The following is a 15,255-nucleotide window of genomic DNA, read 5'->3' as shown; positions in this document are numbered from 1 at the left end:
TCATGTTGAGGAATAATGAGTTAGAGATAACAATTGCCTTTTAATTTATTCTCAACTAATTACTGTTATAACCATTACGTCTATAATTTCTGCCAGCCTATTTAACTCAATCATATGAGCGCTTAGTTAAGTTATGAAGTATTTCTCCCTCCTTCCTAGTGTGCCTTCATGGCGTGGCGGTTTGCACGCTGGACGCGTATTCCAAGGGTCTGCGGTTCGATTCTCAGCGAAGGCGTTGCTAATTTTTTGTCTTGTCTGCTTCCAAAAATATCTAATGTCTCTACAATGACTTCCACACTAAAAGGGTGGTGGATGATGATTCTCCACACCCAGGATTTGGCGACTGGGTCACCTTAAAGAACCCGCTCGCCCTTTAAAAGCAGGAGTGTTCTAAGTATTTCTCCCGTCTTCTTAGTGTGCCTTCGTGGTGTGGTGGTCTGCACACTGGGCGCGTATTCCAGAGGTCCGCGGTTCGATTCCCGGAGAAGGCGTTGCTAATTTTTCATCTTGCCTGCTTCCAAAAATACCTAATGTCTCTACAAAGTTAGCAGGATTGCTTTGTAATTCAGACTTTTTTAATTCAAGTATTTATTTCCTAAATGTCTTAATACATTTACAGAACCTTTTTTTTTTTTTTAGATAAATTTGCAAAACTTAAAAATTTCAAAAAAATGTACTCAATTTTGGCTGTTTTCCTTCGGATAAATCCTTAAACATTTAGAGAATGAAATTTGAGACCCAGCAAACGCCTCTAAGATAAATTTTCATGGTGCTTGAATCTTGTTTTAATATTTTTTGGAGTTAAGTTATGTAATATACAAGGAGAACGAAACTTGCATTGTGATATAACAGAACGGAAGATGCTGCTTATATTGCAATTCATAAAAGACCTTGAATAATAGTTACTTCAAAACTGACTTTTGAAGTTGAAAATAGAATAAGTAATTTTTTTTCAAAACTTTCGGACCATTATTTTCTAGAGTCATTAAGCATTTTTCCGAGAACGAAGCATGAAAAAATCAGCAATGCCTTATCCGCGTTCGACCTTTGGACCTGGCAATTCTAGTCAGACCTACTTCACTTACACCACGAAAGCATACTGTAGCAGAAAATTATTGATAATGTTAATTCTCACAGTTATGCGGCCTAAGAAATGTTGCCATTGCTCGAAAGATAAAATTCTTACATTTAGCAAGCCATCGCAAATGAATATTTCTCAGAATGTTGCCATTCACTAAAGCATCTTTAATCTTTAATTTGTTTTTCAAATTTAATCAATATTAATAACATATCAAACTGAGTCATTTAAAAGTAATAGATGCAGCTCAAATTAAATGTTGCAATGAATGCATAATGCATTTAAATTATGATGTAGCCAATCGTTTTAAAGTATTTTAAGGAACATTTGTAGCATTATTGTAATTAATGAACGGAAAATCGGGATATTTGAAACCTTGAATCCTATGAACCTTCAAGAAGATTCGACAACTCAGCATTTTCATTACTTGAAATCTTTCGAATCCTATTGAACTTTCAGTAGACTTAGAATATTACTATCACCTCATGGCAGCCCTGAAAGAGAAGCTCTTAATTTGGAAAAAATCGACCGCTCGATTTTTAGAGATTAAACTCTACTCCTTCGTTACACTTATTTTAATTAAAAAAGAACCTAGTAAAATGTAAGAAACATGATCTGTTGCTTAAGTATTTTTTTTTTTTTACTTCCTTATTAGAAGCAAAGGAAGTATTGCAATCGCGAAAAATTTCAAATGATGTTTCTGCGTGATATCTGTACGTACGGACAGAATAAAGGATTCTTTTCCAAAACGAATTGTGAAATACATTTAAAATAGATTCAAAAGAGTTTTTTTTTTTTTTTTTTTTTTTTTTTTTCGTGACGTCTGTACGTAAGTATGTAGGCATGTATCTCCGATAGCTTAAAAACGAGAAGTCCCAGAACGCTGAAATTTTGTAAATGGGACTGCTATAACATGTAGCTGTGTAACTTTCTTTTGGGTTGGAATCGGCCACACCGATAAATATACATCCTGGTCTCAAAAAATATATACACCCAGAAGTTCTCGAGCTACAATCACGAAACTCGGCAGGTAAAAGATATGTAAATGAGTTGAATTTCGACGCCAATGAGACAAAGGTAAGCGCTATGCGCATATGAGATGCGTTGCTGCGAGAATTTAAAAGCATAATTGCTCGTGCCGCAGGAGTATTCAAACGAATCTGCCGATTTGGATGGACGGTATTGTGACTAGAGACGCCTGTGAGAGGTAATCGGTGGCATTACGAACAGTTGTCGGACTTCGAAACAGTAGACCTCAGTACTGGCGTACTGGGCGTACAGTATCTACCGTCGCAGACGGTCAGGGCGTCTCAGAAAACCAAATGAATGCCAGGATGGCGCAATCATAAGAGCAACTGCTTCCGCACCAACAACGTCGCTAACATCGATTTTACACCATTTACTACCTTCCAGGCATCCGATGATATCAATGAAAACCATTCCAAGACGATTGGCAGACATTGGTATATGCTCCCGACGTTCATTAAAACGCATCCCACATCATAGGCAGTGTCGATTTTTAGCGAATTCGTGCAAGCTGCAGGTGTGACTGCCTGAATGCGTGTGATCTTCAGCGATGAATACCGATTCAGTCTGAGTGCTGAGGAGCAACTTACGCGCGTGACGCCAGGACGACGCCAGGCCAGCAGTCTGATCCGACATTTGTTGTCGACAGGCATACGGCAATTACCCAAGGTATGACAGTGTAGGGAGCGATTTGTTGGGATACACGATCACCTCTATTCGTCTTTTAAGACACTATGACGGCTCGCAGTTACGCGGATGACATTAACTTAACGCCGATTGTACTGATGTTATCAAGTCGCCCAGGTGCCATTTACCAGCGATGGTGTTAGATATTTTAAGCATTTGCAATTTAAAGGGCCATACGGTTTTTTTTTTACATTTGCATTTCAGGAAATTTCTCATTTTAAATTCCCATGAACTATACATAAAATGCTTCTGTACATATTTTATGCTAATATACAGCTACGCAAGGAAAAAAAAAACTTATTAAACTGTCTGTGCAAATTTTTATTAATTTTAATAAAGGAATGTACTTACAGGGTATAATGTAATTTCATTTTCCAATTAGGGTTCCATGGAAATGGCATTTTCCTCTTTGCCTGTATGGCTTCTTTGAACTTCTTTGAACTCATTATAATTTCAATAGATTTTGATTAATAGCGCAAACAATGCATCTGTATAAAATGGCCAATTATTGTACTTCGAAATCGTATAAAAATTACGACTCCTCAGTTTTCATTATTTCATTATGATACTTATATGTGCAGTAGTTTTTAAATATTTAATAATGCATGCTTACAAATTTTGGCTTACCTATTATTATATTTGTTATTACTATTAAGAACATAATATTATATACAGAGGATTTAAAGGCAGTTGTAACTTTAAGTTAAGATTTATCAAAATTGAAATTTTCGTGTTTGGGAACATGATTTCTCTGAAAGTGTCAGTCATAATTTCAAAAACATTTGACCAATTATATAAAATATATGTGAGGGAACAATAAAATATTTTCTTCTCGCATAAAATTTTAGAAATTACCTATAATTTTATATTCAAAATTAGCCCATTTTGGGATGTCAGAAATAAAAAATATGATTAAGGGTGATTTAATTTGATGATTTTAATTATTAATTAGTTTTCTAATTTGTAAAAGAAAATCAGGTAGCAATAGTACTTATTTTATCCGTTGTACTATACGAGGTAGACGTACATATTGCAAAGATATGTCGATGATGTGGAAGGTATTTATTTTATTTTTATCTGAACCTTTTAACAACTGAAACAAAAATAAGACAGCAAATACTATATCAAGGACTTCGAAATAAGTATGCAAAATTTCAAAATCATAAATCAGTTAGTTCTAAAGAGAATGAGCTCTAAAATCTGTTATATGTTTTACACCTCCAGGTAACCTTCTTAATGCCATGAAACCACCTTCTTAATGCCATGAAACTGCTAAAAAGACCTACAAAATGTCAGGCATTTTCAAGGAGTGCCTATACATTTCATAATATTGTTGTTGGAAGAGTAGGATCAGCAGAACAAACTTAAAAGGAGCGCTAAACAAAATAAACTTGGGGGGAAAGGAAGAGAGAGACCTTCCCCACCAAAAAAAGTTGAAAAGTATGATTTATATGAACGTGGGATCAGGCAATTTCATTCTGCTGTATATACGTTCATCAAATAGCGATATACAGTGACGCCAAAATATTGCGACCGTCCTCACATGTTTCAATGCACTCATCTGGATGACGTGGATGGCATGTGATTAACTGGAAATGGTATTTAACTGCTGCTGAAGAAGGTACGCAATCATTCTTTGCACTTACTTTTGAAAGTGATGTGAAAGGTTGCTGATCTAAGCGAATTTGATAGAGGTTAGATTACAATGGCCCGAAGACTCAGAACTTGTATCTCCGAAATTGCACAACTGGTAGGTTGTTCACGATATGCCAATGTTAGTATTTACGCAAAATGGATAAATGGCAATGAAACCAGAAGTAGATGCGCAGATGAACGTCCATGCGTCATCAAAGAAAAAGGACGTCGAATACTGTCCCCCTTGGTGCAATAAAATCGGTGCTAGACAGTGACTCAGCTGACAGCACAACAAAATGCAGGTCCAAGTGCAAGTATTCCAGAACACGCAGTTCAGCGGACATTATTGTACATGGAACTGCACAGCAGACTTTCTATTCGTGCGCCTCTGTTGACCACAAGCGTCACTGTGAACTACTCCTACAGTGGGTTGAGGAACATCGAGACTGAACCACGAATAAATGAAATGGAAGATAGCTGTCTGATCAGATAAATCACGATTTCTCATTCGTCATGCAGATGGTCGTGTCAGGGGACGCCGTCTTCCAGGCCAACAGTTGGTTCGTACAGCAGGTCATACACAAGCGGCGGTGACGCCTGTGTATGACCTGCTGTACGGACAACCTGTTGGTGGTGGCGGTATTATGCTTTGGGTCACGTTCTCATGGATGGCTCTGGGACTCTTCGTTGTGGTATAACAAACCATGAAAGCTGCTTACTATCTGAACATAACAACGGATAAATTGCACCCTTACATGGCGTCTGTCTTTCCAACTGGAAATGGAATCTTCTAGCAGGATAACGTCCTCTGTCACAAGGCTCGATTTGTGTTGGAGTGGTTCGAGGAGCATAAGAATGAAGTCCAATTCACGTCTTGGCCACGTAACTCGCCGGATCTTAACCCGATAGAGCACAATCGGGATGCCATGGAACGGGAGCTCGGAGTCAAACGCCACCATGTCGGAATATCTCGACTTTGCGTGACCGCTACTTAGACATTTGTTACAATCTGTCCCCAGTCATCTACCAAGAACTAGTGACATCCATGACAAAGCGAGCTGCTGCTGTTCTACAAGCCAAAGACCGTACAACGCATTACTGAGAAGGTAGTCATAACGATTTGACTCTTCAATATATGTATCTCTTCGAATCTATTAACTTAATAAATTTCACCGGTATTTCAAACAGTATCAATAGTTTCGATCTTATTTATTTTGCTTATTTATTTCATTAATTAATTTTTATTTCTTATTTTTAAAATTTGTTTTGAGCTAATTAATTTTCGAGTCGGTCCTTCAGATTCGGTTGAGTAATAAACTAATATAGAATGTTTTTCTTTTGGGCAACTTAGCTGTAATTTGAGAATAAATTTAATGTAAATTGTTTTCAATTTATCTTAAAATTCATCTCATCATTTGAAATTCATTTCTCGTAGCCAATAAATTTAAACTTGAAGTTGACAGAAATTATTCTTCAAATTAGTAAATTTATATATAATGAGACCTGTTTCGGCACTTGAATTGTCTCCACTAATTAACTGCTATTGCATTTTTAAGTGAACTTTACAAACAAACCCCAATTTTTTTCACTTTACTGATGCAATGTCAAATGCTTCGCTCCTGTTAACCGTTAAAGCAAAGTAGTAGGAACATTTTTCATCTTGCTATTATTTATTCTCCTCCCACATGTTCGAAAAATGTTTCAATTTTCGCCCTTCATATTTCAGATCTTTGGCCCGGATCCAAAACTTAATAGATTCTCTCACTCCAAGCGACAAAATCGAATGAATTATTTGGTCGCTATGGGGTATAGTGAATTTAGTGCCATAAAAAAAGAAGATATTCGTCATTTAAACCCGAAAAAAAGGATTTAATAGTAGAATAGTTTCATTGCACAAATAGAGAATTTATTCTTCCGGGAGGAAATAATGAGTTCTTTGCCATTCCTTTACCTTCCCTTTGATCGATTTCAGTTGCAAAAGAATATGTATTTCAAATGATTCCCACTCCTTATTCAGAATTGAAGGGATCGGTAACTTAGTTTAAGTCGGGAAAATTCCCATCGTCTTTTCTGCGCTTAATATAAAATCAAGCAATTCCGATAATACTCCAGTTAGCAATTCGGAATGTATTTCCAAAATTCAGAGCATTAAAGGTTTCAGTTTTCTTTTTTTTTTCTTTTTTTTTTTTTTTTTTAATAATGCGCAAAAATAGTAAAATGTATGAACAGAAATAAACAAAATTTATTTTAATTCTGTTTTAGGTTACATATTAGCTTGGATAACTGTATATATTTATTAAAATATATATATTTTAATTTTTTGCCTCTTAATTTCTACGTCTTTCTGAAATCCGTGGTTTTTACTTCCTTGTACGAAGTAAAGGAAGTATTGTAAAGGCGTAATTTTTGGGTGTCAGATTTCAACAAAAATATCCCTTTTGGCCGCTATTGAATACAATTTAACGATGTTTTTGCATGACATCTCTACGTAAGGACAGAATAAAGGACTTCCCCCCCCAAAACGTGTTGCAAAAAGGATTTAAAATGGATTCAAAAGAGATTTTTTTCCGCGACGTCTGTACGTACGTTCGTATGTATGTATCTCGTATAACTCAAAAACGAGTAGCCTCAGAGCGTTGGAATTTTGTATATAGGACTGCTATAGTATGTAGTTGTGCACGTCACTTTTTAGTTGCAATCGGAAGCACCAAAAGTATTATATATACACTCTGTTACTGACTCCAAGAGCTGAGTTTTTTTTATTATTATTCTTATATATTGGTAAATTGTGCTTTTTTTGCTTTAAAAATGATTGAATTACATTGTTCTTATCTTCCGGTTAAGGCGTTTATGTCTTATTTAATCTACATGCAACAGTTATAGAATTATCAACAATTTGAAAGTTGTTCCAGTGCGGCTAAGCCTAATTTTTTTACCATAGCAGCCATATTTGTTTACATTTGAAACTTAGCTGAATAGTGAATTAAGTCAGTATCTGCTATTTCAGTGTTTTTTTGTCAAGTGGGACCTTCAAGAAACTTTCAGTTTTGTGCACCGAAAAATCTGCCTTCTTGCCCGCTGGCCGAATTGATTATTTTTGCATAGAAAGTTTATTTGAATTTCAAAAATTGTTTTCATAATTTTTTTAACTGTATCTGGTGTTTTATACTTTTTTTTTAATATTTTTCGAGTTTTAATAAATGTATTTTAAGGTTTTGAGTATTTTTGCCTTGCCGCGAAGTTGAAGTAATTGAATGAGAAATATACATGTAATGAAATTCGAGGAAATAAGTTTAAATGAAATGCAAAAAAACTGCTTATAACAAGGAAGTCATATGGTGTACACATCAGATTTTTTATTAATGGAGTCATCTCTTGTTTTCTGCAGTTCGTTTCTAATAAGAAGCTAACAATTTCGTAAGAATCACTAAAAATTCAATAAAATTTATTTCAAATGAAAAGTACTTAAAATTTCATTACAAAAACACAACAATGATGGGAAATACCGACGTGTTTTCTTGACATAATTAGAAGCATGTCCGTCTAGCAATCGGAAAATCCGGAATCCGAATTCTGCCCCAGTGGTATCACTGATTTTTCATGCTTCCTGCTCCGAAGTAAACCTACTGTATCTGCACAGCATTTCAGTTAAATTGCACAGCATTTCAGTTAAATTGCACAGCATTTCAGAATATATCCTTATCTCAGCTTGATATTTTTAAAATTCCATGTTAAATCAACAATTGTTTTACGCATTATACTCATTTTAACAAAAATAATAGATCCTTTGCTTGATTATCTTGTTATTTTAATAAACTATGAATATTTACTTTACTTTATAATCTAATCATTTTAATTTTAAATATCTGTTTATAATCTTTATATAAAGGCATTTATTATAAGTTCTTCCGATATAAAGGCATTTTTATAACGTCAGTCAGAGTGACTGATGCGACTTGAAAGATTCATCGGACATTTCTAGCCGACACCCGCAAAGTTAACACTGCACGGGCAGAAACAATACTAGAACGTGAATAATGTGCGTCGCATTCTGAAACCGTAGGAAATATTTAGCCAACTCCTTTTATTATGCATTTACACTGACAATTTCCAGTAGTGCACAGTTTCATCTGTAACAAGGCTCAAGTTAGTTATCTAAATTTAACGCATACATTTACAAGAAAAATGGCCTTTGCAGGATTTAGCAGAGACCACATCTTCTGTTTGAAACACTCGGAGTGTTTAATACCACAAGCAACCCTACCTCAGCAAACTCTTGCCTATCTTCTCTTGTAGAAAGGGGCTGTTGCGTCTAACAACCTGCTGAGCGCCGTGTTGCCATCGATTCGAGCTTATCAGAAGGCCAACACCGTCCAATCATTTCGTCATTAGAGCGAGACAATGCCCAAACTCTAACGGCAGATGTCTCTCCTCGCCGAAACGCATCGCGAAACACGAGAGATAAGCAACAGAGTCCAACCCATCCCTTTTCGTCGAGCCTCCCTTTTAAAGGGTCCTTCCAAATTAAAACGCGAAATTGGGAATCTCTCTCTCGTTCTCTCTCCAAGAGATGGATTTCCAACCGAGATTACTTCGTGCGGAAGAGAAATTAGATTCTCGACGCTGAATTTGTGCCTCACGTGAGCTGTGGAATTAGAGGCGTTAGAGATTTGTAATTACGCTTCAGGTCCAGGTACCATCCCTTCCACCTCGCCCCCCCCGCCGCCACACACACTGGCTTCGCCCTCCCTTTTCCGTTAGCAGCCTACCTTCTCTACCCTCTTCGCGGAGAAGACACGAAATCTTCCACGGCCAACACAAAGTTGCTTTAAGTTCCTGACTCAACAAATTGTCTTTTTTCTTTTTTTAATTTTATTTCTATTTTTATTTTTTAGTAACTTCTGTCTTCTTTCTTCTTTGACGCCCAGATGGCGCTAGAAGCAAATGGTTGTTGAAATTAAGGCATTTTTGGATGCGGTTGGCAATGCTAGATCACGCATGGAACGTAATATAATCGGATTAAAAAAACAATAGGTAAAGGTAAACTCAGAAAGAGTTATTGATTTTTTTTTTTTTAAATTTTTTTTTTTTTTTTTTTTTTTTTTTTTTTTATCTTTGCGTTGGAAGAAGCAATTTTGCTGGCCCAAACGTTTGTTGTGTTAATAACTGCTTATTATGCCTATCCTGAAAGACACTATTTGAGTTCGTTCGGGAATAAGCAAGCAAGGAATTCTTTAAATTCCTCTTTCGTAAGCTCTAAAAATATTTAAAATAATTCTGCACTGTTTTAGATAAGCTTAGTCTCAATTAGTAAAAAAAACTGTCGCTTAATTACGGAAGCAAACTCCAAGTTGTAAACATAAAATGAAGTTTTACTAATTAATTAACGCTAATAACTAAAAATTATAACTAGAATAAAGTGCAATAAAAAGTAAAATACATTTTCAACTTGATGTGAAATCTGAACGAAAAAATAGAAGCACAAATTACTAAAAAACGCTTTGAAGAAGAAAGAGTTTCTTCAAATAGTATAGGCTTAGATTTGAATCTGGTCGAAGGCATGGATGCTTGTGTGACAATATCCACTCATTTCTTGTGTCCATACTATAGTTCCACAACCTGTGATGTATTATCGGCAATGTTCTTCACTTTGAAATTGCGAAATGGTCAATAGCCTAACTGTCCTCAGCCATTTGCAAAATATATATCCCTTTATTATTGTGCCCGTTTCGATAATTGGCTCTTTTACTCAAAAGACATTACACGGAAAATATACGTATTTTCTGAAATTCATTAACCCAGTTAATGATTATCGGCAAAAAAAAGGAAACCTGATTCTATTAAGCAAATAAAATTTAAATGTCCTCATATAAAACAATTACCAGTGATCGCCATTTCTGAATTATGTCCTCAGAAGTAATAGTCACTTTCAGCAGTGGTCAACATCAGAATTTTTACTGTATATTTATTTATAATATTCAAAAAACATTCATTCACTTTAAATTAAATAACTTTTAGCTAGAATTTTAAACTCTAAAAAAGATTTAGCTGTCATTGTTTTATTTGTTAATGAGTAAGAAAAGCATCCTTTAGATTGGCGATCCTAGACGATTACAAAAGCCCTTTTAATAATAATAATAATAATAATAATAATAATAATAATAATAATAATAATAATAATAATAATAATAATAATAATAAAAGGCTTAAATAAATTAACGCAATTAGTGTTGTATTAAGTACCTTTATTCAGCTCAAACTAATTATTATCATGCAAATGTTGAACTTTAATAACAAAGACGGAGATGAAAATCATCCCATATAGATTGAGTTGTAAAGACTGCAAGTCTTATAAATAACCGTAAATATTATTTATAAGACTTGCTTGACAATAAATGTATTTTTTGGAACTGTCCAAATTTGAGCAAAACTCAAACTTTTGTTGAATCATTTCACTTTTTAAATAAACTTGTGGTATAAAAAGTGTCTTTAGCGGAGTCTTTTCCATATTTTTAGGGCTGTTAGGTTGCATTCCATTTATTATCAATGCGACAGGTATTGTCATTACACGTGACATTAAAACTGGTGCAGAACAAAATCGTTAATGTTCTTCCACGTGACTTAGGAGATTATCTGTTTCCAGAGTGCTGACGTTCACAGCGCAACTTCCATTAAAACCGATGCTTGTGGAAAAAGGTATTAAACTTAGTTTAGCACGCCACAATAAAAGTGATCCAGAAGTTAAATCTCACATTAGAATGTGTTTTACATCAGCTTACATTCCTTTAGAAACAGTATAAGGTATTTTCTCCCTCCTTCTAACATGCCTACTTGGTGTAATGGTTGCACACTCAGCGCGCATTCGAGAGGTCCAAGGTTCGAATCCCGACGAGAGTACAGCACATTTTTCACTTCTCCTGCTTAAAAAAGACATATTGAACTCTACAAATGGCGTCCGAACTAAAAGTCGGTGGAAAATATTTCTTCACTACCAGGATTTGACGACTGGGTCCTCTAATCCTAGTAGCCCTTTAAAAGGAGAAATATATAAGGTATTTTCTTCCTCCTTCCAGCATGCCTTCGTGGTGTAACGGTAGCACACTCGGCGCATATTCGAGAGGTCATGGGTTGGAGTCCCGGCGAAAGCACTGAACAGTTCTCATGTCTCCTGCTTCAAAATAACCTAATGACGCTACAGCAGTAGACGACAAATGGTTGCATGTAAAAGAAAGTTCTCCCCAGAAAGAAAAAATAGAAATTTTGCATAATTATGTGGTAAAAAAATGGTTAGAAAAGACGTTTTTGGTGATATATGGAACAGTCAGAGAATAACGAATATTTCGGAATGTTGGTATAGCAAAATAAATAGAAGCGTTAGAAAAAGTCAGCCCAATGCATTCGTTTTTTTTCTGTGTTTAAAGAAAGCCGCAGCATATTAGGATATTCTAGAGCGGCAATTAATTTCCCCACTCTGAAGAGATTGTAAAAATTCTGCATTATATACAAAAGAATAAAACAGACAGTCTAGGATTTAACAATAGAAAATTTTCATTGAGAAATGTTTAAAAATATTAAGTTATAACAAAATGTTGAATACTGAGCAGTCAACTTTGATATTAAATTATGTTGCGAAATGTTTGGAACTGAATAGCAAATTTCAGTATAATAAATATTAGAAAAAGAATTCCTTTTTTTTAGCATTTTAAAATAAATATTGCATTATTTTAACTTGTTAAAATCATAGTGTAGTTAGTAGTTTACTTAATTTTTTTATATATTATCCCAAATTGCTTTCAGAACGCTAGAGAATCCATAGATATGAATCTGTAGAGTACGGACAGAAATACAGAAGTGACATTTATTTAAAATTTTTATACTAATTGAACAATAATCTAATTGAACAATTATATTATAATATATCTTTTATTCAAATAAATGAAGATCGATGCTATCTGGAATAAAATGGGAAATGTAATCATATTAGGAGGTTAAACAAATTATTACAAAAATTTTCGCGAAATTATACACATCATAAGATTTTAAGGCTTTTTTCGTAACTCGTTAAAATTAATGTTATGTGAAAAGGTGTTGGAGCGGAGAATGTGTGGTTCTGCTCATCATTTATTAGTTATAATAACGACGAAATATATAGAAAACAGTAAATACAATAAAAACAGTAAATAATAAACACAAAACAGTAATAATAAAAAGTCAAAAAAAGTTTTGGAAGCCATCTTACTAAGAAATCTTCAGCATTGATATGATAAAATGATAAAAGACTGAAAAAATAGAAAAATGTATGCTGACACTTAACGCTACACCGAGAATTTTAAACATTTATGCTGCTTTAAAATTATTTATAATATTGATGTTGAATTGTATATGGCATAAGTGCGAAAAAAATTATACTTAATAATAAAGCTAAAAAGACAAAAAGTTTGTTAGCAGGAGTGAGTGCAACAGCAGACTGCGAGCTCAGCGAGAGAGTGATAAACCTTAACAAATTCTTTTGCGCGATCGTTACAATAGGAAACTTATCAGCTATTTTTTTAATAGTTTCATTTTAGGTGGTTAGTGTAACACACCTGCAGCAGCATCAACGTAGGTGAAAGGTAAATAACAATGAAGTTGCTTTGCCTGGGCTTAAATTGGAAACTTCTTTGAAGAACATAAAAATGTACTAGTTAATAGCCAGTATTTCTTCTGTTAATAGCCAGTATTTCTTCTGTTAATAGCCAGTATTTCTTCTGTTAATAGCCAGTATTTCTTCTGTTAATATACGAAAATATTTTTAACAAAATGTATCTTCTGTAACTTTTAATTTCTTTATCATTTGCACAGAAACAATGAATGAGATATGTAATACCTTTCTTGTATATTTTTATTTAATTATTTTAACATCCTCTTGTCTCTAAGCAATTGGAAATAATCTTGAAAAAGTTCATTTATTTGTTCCATATGAACATTTATATGAACATTTATATGAACTTTCGGGAAGCAAAATTTTCACAACTGGTAACATTTTGTTTTTATCTCACAAAATGTAGACTAAGTTTTGTGAAACCAGAAGAAAAAAATTATTCATGCTTCCTGTAAATAGTGTACTATATGTAAACGATGATAAAAATCCCGAAGACAGGTTAGGTTTCCATGGAAACGTTCTGGCGTTCTTCCTCGTCACTCGAAATCTGCTATTCGAAGAAAAGAGGGATTTCACAATATGCTAATCGATATTTCCTTCTTTGTTCCGAACGTGGGGCATATCCACCCCCCTACCATCCTCTCGAACGCAAACGCTATTGGCTGATGGATCCGCTGAACGTTCTTCTTTGATGAATCAGTGATGAGAGAAAAAAAAAAAAAAAAAAAAAGAGGAAAAAGTAAAGAAAAAGAAACAAAGTCCGCCTGCTGGAATGATATTTATCATTTTTATAGGGCACAGTGAAGCACCTCTGAGAAACCTTTCGAGGAAAATGAGCAAAAATGACTAAAATTAAAATCGAATTCTGCAACTTATATTATTGCTTTAAATAAATTGTTCTTTTATATGAGGCAATAAATATCATGTTTGACATTCTCCGTAGTAAAAATTCACAGCATAATAAAATATTTTTCTTAAAATTGAGTGGGATAACTCTATCTTCGGTACTTTTGGCAAAGTGTTTGTCTCAGCTTGCTAAGATGTTTCCCTGTTGCAACCGATTAAGGTCTAGCCTAATTTAAGGTGTAGGGTGAATATGTGGGGGGGGGGGGGTGTAAAGCAGGAATGTATAAAAAAATAAAGTAAAGAATATGCAAAAGTGTAAAGTAAAGAATATGTTAAAGTAAAGACTATGTAAAAGTATAAAGTAAAGAATATGTTAAAGTATAAAGTAAAGAATATGCAAAATTATAAAGTAAAGAATATGCAAAAGTATAAAGTAAAGAATATGTAAAAAGTATAAAGCAAAGAATATGAAAAAGTATAAAGTAAAGAATATGTAAAAGTATAAAATGAAGAATATGTAAAAGTATAAAGTAAAGAATGTGTAAAAGTATAAAGTAAAGAATATGTAAAAGTATAAAGAATGTGTAAAAGTAAGGAATATATAAAAGTATTAAGTAAAGCATATGTAAAGGTATAAAGTAAAGAATATGTAAAAATATAAAGTAAAAAATATGCGAAATAAAAATTCTAAATTTAATTTCCTATAACTCTTTAGAAATAATAATAAGCAGCCTTCTCAGTTTGATTATTTTTTCTTTCTATCCTAAAAACTATAAATGTTCATCAGAAATTTTCCTGAACTGTGTCATTTCAAAATTAATATATGATTCTTATGTAACACTTATGACGCATATGCTAACTTAACAGAAAATGTGTTTCAGCCAAAAGCAACCCTAAATTTTGCTAACCAAAAATATCTTAATTAAACAATAAAAATTATAATTAATAAGCAAGTGGAACTATAACTTCACTAACCATTCATATTGTAGTCTATGCATTTTACATCAAAGCTTCTCTGTTCCGCTAGCTTGGTGCTCTCCTTTGCCCTTAATTCAAACATATTATAAGAAAGAGAAAATTACGAATGTTATCAGTTCATGCCAATTGAGTAGTTTATTTTATATTCATGAATGTTTCAGAATAAAACAGTGTTCAACCGGCCACGACTGCAACTACATGTTAATGCAAAAGCGCTGACATCATATTCTATGTCACTACATCGAAACTTTAATGTAGAACAAAAAGACGTATTCAGTAACCAGAGTTTCTTATTTGCGTCGTAGTGTAGTGGTCAATTTACTGTTGACCTATATATGTATCTTTCAAACAATGCTAAAAATCT

The 15,255-nt window shown here is 33.8% G+C and overlaps 1 long non-coding RNA gene across 12 annotated transcripts in view; it reads right to left on the bottom strand.

Annotated features, from left to right (window-relative positions):
* The window catches only part of LOC118203653 (uncharacterized), a 254,465-nt gene that overhangs the window by 28,187 nt on the left and 211,023 nt on the right, over positions 1-15,255 (bottom strand). For 3 of the 12 annotated variants that reach the window (XR_015044437.1, XR_015044429.1, XR_015044431.1), the window contains exon 10: positions 14,889-14,959. The exons of the other annotated variants lie outside the window; for them this stretch is intronic. This is a non-coding gene — a long non-coding RNA (uncharacterized LOC118203653). The remainder of the gene's footprint in view (positions 1-14,888; positions 14,960-15,255) is intronic. 12 annotated transcript variants of the gene reach the window in all.

The sequence above is a fragment of the Stegodyphus dumicola genome, chromosome 12 (genome assembly GCF_044657685.1).
Source record: "Stegodyphus dumicola isolate Sdum_Otavi_A_Nest chromosome 12, ASM4465768v1".
In the NCBI taxonomy this organism is placed as follows: Eukaryota; Metazoa; Arthropoda; class Arachnida; order Araneae; family Eresidae; genus Stegodyphus; species Stegodyphus dumicola.
The sequence above is the reverse complement of the archived record's forward strand: the minus strand, read 5'-3'. Positions and strand labels throughout refer to the sequence as shown.